At 37.5% G+C, this 3,962-nt stretch overlaps 1 long non-coding RNA gene across 1 annotated transcript; it reads right to left on the bottom strand.

Moving 5' to 3' along the window:
* Positions 1 to 2,602: 2,602 nt before the first annotated feature.
* LOC130087767 (uncharacterized) lies at positions 2,603 to 3,131 on the bottom strand. The gene is made up of 3 exons (XR_008807388.1): positions 3,036 to 3,131; positions 2,854 to 2,927; positions 2,603 to 2,751 (listed from the first exon to the last, which is right to left on the bottom strand). It is a non-coding gene; the product is annotated as an uncharacterized LOC130087767 (long non-coding RNA).
* Positions 3,132 to 3,962: the final 831 nt, after the last annotated feature.

Raw genomic sequence — 3,962 nt, 5'->3', positions numbered from 1 at the left:
TGTACTTTGTTGCATTGCAATGATTTCAACAACCTACTCATTTTCAGTAGTGCATTGAAGGGATGTGCAATGCAATCTGATCTTGCATCTTTATTGCACATAAGCGTTGTGCATTGAAGAATGACATAAGTCATACATATGGACTTTGTTGCATTGCAATGCTTTCACAAGAACTAACTCATTCCGTAGTGCATTGAAGATATGTGCAATGCAACTTTCTCTTGCATTGTAATGCAGATACGATCAAGCGTTATGCATTGAAGAGGTAACAATTCTGTTGTTACATTGCATTGCATTAAATATCTAACTTATTCCTCTGTGCTATATCCATTTTTTAAAGCATTGCTTTGCACAAACTTTGTTCACTGAAGAATAATACTTAAGCCTGTTGCCTTGCAATGTCTACAAGATCTAAATCGTTTCGATATGCATTTAGAGATAACAGTAGTTGCATCGCATCACATAAACAGAATTAACGTATTCTCTGTGAAATGAAAAGATAACACATGACAATGTGCTTCGCATTGCATTGCGTACTACAACTAACTTATTAATTTGTGCATAAAGGAAAATCATTAATGAAAACCCACACCATATTTTTTTTGCATACAACTAACTTATTCTTTTGTATACTAGACAAAGAAATCTAGATATTATATGAGCTGTTGCTTTCAAATTCAATGCAATCATTAACTACCGTTGTGCAACAGAGAGATTCATATATTTGCTGCTGCATTGCATTGAACACGATCAAACTTTGTGCATAGTAGAATAAAATAAAAGCTACAGGCCTCACCTACTGAACATTGTAAATTCTGAAGCGAATTTTCGTTATTTGAAGCGACTTTCAAAAGGTCCCAGATAGCAATGAGTCGGCGGACCACCGTCGGTTCTCCGGCGGCAGTAGAAGCGTCAGAATGGCGACATCGCAAACACGTTGGACGGCGCACCGCCGGCGGCAGCTGCTTTTTAAAAGCGGCAGCCGCCTTCCTACCGCCTTCGTTAAGCGGCCGGCCCGCGGGCCAACCGCCGTTCCGCCGCGCTTTATATTGAAGGCCGTCCTTCCGCGGCCCGCCGGAGGCAAACGCTATTTTCGAGCGCTCTGCCGCCGCTTATTCTGGCTAGATATATATATATTTTATTTATAGCATGTAGTTTATCAAGAATAATGATTGCTCAAACCAGACAAATTTACAATTGGCATTTTTATTCCACGTTTCAAAGTACAGTAACTGTCATTTAAACAAGATGTTTCAGATCACTGAAACATAACAGAAAAATAAATAAATCAATATACTAACATGCAGGTTTCCAATTCAATTTTGGATTCAAAAGGCTGCAATTACAACACTTACAATAAGTTTTCATATAAAAAGGACAGCTCTAGGGTAACAAATTACCAGTAAACATTATGACAAGTAAAGAGGATATTTGATACCAAATAATGTGCAAGATACCAAATAAATAAAAGTATAACTACATTTACAAGCCATTTCTAACAATATGATAAGTGGTAGTAATTTATAGTAAAGCTCTGGAGTAGAATAGGCCATTATAACGGCAATGCTGACCTGTGGCACAAGGATTTACAAGCTTTATTTGAAAAAGAAAAAAAGAAAGTAATTTCCACAGTGAGTGAGTGTCTGACACTTCTGACTTCTTTAGGGGTCTTGATTCTACTGACTGCAAGATAAAGAAAGGATTCCAGTTGTCAGTGATTCTGGGGTGTCAGTAGTCAGTCTAGTTTTAAGTGGTCGGCTGTGGGTCCCTCTCAGCTGTGCGGCGCCTTTTTCTGCCTTCACGGTCAGATGCTCCTTTCAGGTAACGTGTAACGTTAACCTGGACCGCCTCATCAGTGCATCCTGGGTTGCCGGGTCCTTCCGGATGGCTAATATAGAAAATACAGATCTGTCATTTAATTTGAACTGCATGAGGACAATAGGACATACACATCTACTTAAATAAAAAAAAAATATCCAACTTACTTTGAACAATGGTCTTCAGGAACATGTCTCTAAAACATGCTTTATCCCCTACCAAGCTGAAAATCCAAAAAAGTGTTACAAATTACATTTCTCTGAAGCTTCTCATAAATAAATAAAAATGTGAAAGGCTAAGGATTCAGACTGTAATATATGCAGTATACAATCTTAAATTTTACTTTATATCTAGGTCTACTAGATGTACAGGTAGCCCCAGTGGGAATTAAACCGACAGCCACAGGTGCTGTTTGCAAGTTGTACCTAATTGCTCAGTGCAAGCAAACGTCTTCAACATTGTTTGTTGAACTTGCTTCACCTGCTCTTGAAGTAAGATTTTACAATTCGTATTTTTATATGTAATATTGTAGTGTTTATTATAAATGATTTATCTGTGCACTTCATTATTCTTTTAAAATTCATGTAGCCTTATAATCTTTAATCAAATACGTTACCCTTCCCTCCCCCTCGAAACGACTTCTCTTCCGGTCATGTGCTATGGCGCGAGGGCGTGGCAACTCCCCTCAAACCGTGCTATGAGCAGAGATGGAGAAGAGGAGCGCTAGAGTAAAACCCTGCCCTCCGTTCAATATACCGTTTCATTTTTAAATACGTCACAACACTGGAGAAAAGTCGTTTGTAACTTCCGGTTCATGCCGACTTCAAATAGAAGCAATAGTTTCCAAGACAAAAAAACTTCACAAATAACATCACTTACTTGTACTCAAACTCTTGGCTCTGTGAAGTGGAGTCTGGATTACTGGGGAGAAACCTGGTTGCGAGAAAGAGGAAACAGAAATTTGAAAATCTAACAAATGGTATAGTTTAGTGGCAGGATCACAAATCCAGCATAACAGCAATAGATTTTACATACCAGTTCAGCATTTTCCTGGTTTTCTGGAATCGATGCATCTTTCTAGAGTTTTTTTTCTTGAGACTTCCAAGATTCTAGAGTAGGGAATAATGAATGAAAGAGTCAGTTATCCACAATAAACAGAAAATAAATTACACAGATGAAATACAGGAAAATCAAATACACAAGTCAGACCCATTTACCTGCTCCCTTCATGAACTTAAAATGATGTTTCTCCCAGGTGCTGTGTGGAGGTGTGCAGAGGATGGCTAAATTGTTGCCTTCGTCTTTTTGCTGAGGTTAAATGGTGGCCAATGGCACATGCTCTCGCTGAGCCACTCTTGCGGAACCACTGCAAATGGCAGATCCTCCTCGTTGATAAACTGAACAATGTGAACCATCTAAAATAGAAGAACATTTTGCATAAAGTATACTTTTTGATTAATTTCCAGGCAAAATCAATAACATTAAAATGCTCACCCCTTCAAAAAACGAGTCATTTTCACAAGTGGATCAACAGAAAACCATGTTCAGACAAACACAATCATATACATATACACACATATATACATATACACACATATATACATATATATATATATACACACACACACACATACATCGTTATTTTTGTAAGAAAACACCAAAAGTTAAACTTTCTAGATGTAAAGCTTTCTTTCTAGATGTAAAGCTTTGGCGATCTACTGTAGCTAGATACATTTCAACATGTCGAACATGCTTGAATTCAGTGAGTAAAAAAGGCGAAGCAGCATGTGTTAGCTAACACTGTAAATTAATCTAGACTAGCAGCATGGTTGTCGAATCAAACAAAACATCATTATGTTTAGTTAGAAAACAACACAAGTTATACTGATCAGTCTTTCTTGTTGTAAAGATTTTGCTAACCTTACCATTCCCACGTGGGCGGGAGAATTGTCCTTCAGGATTTGGTTACGTAAGTTAGTTAATTATTCGACTGACCAATACTATCTTAAACCACATACTGTAGTACTCACACTTGCATAAACATACGTAAATATAGTTAAAAGAAGAAAAGAAAAAACTAACGCCAGGAAGAAACTAAGTAACGTTAGCTATGTCAGAAACATGACGAAAACTTTGTAAACAAG

Source organism: Rhinichthys klamathensis, unplaced genomic scaffold (genome assembly GCF_029890125.1).
Source record: "Rhinichthys klamathensis goyatoka isolate OS25496 unplaced genomic scaffold, OSU_Roscu_1.1 h1tg000111l_1, whole genome shotgun sequence".
Taxonomy (NCBI): Eukaryota; Metazoa; Chordata; class Actinopteri; order Cypriniformes; family Leuciscidae; genus Rhinichthys; species Rhinichthys klamathensis.
Note: the sequence above shows the minus strand (reverse complement) of the source record. Positions and strands in the feature narration are given on the sequence as shown.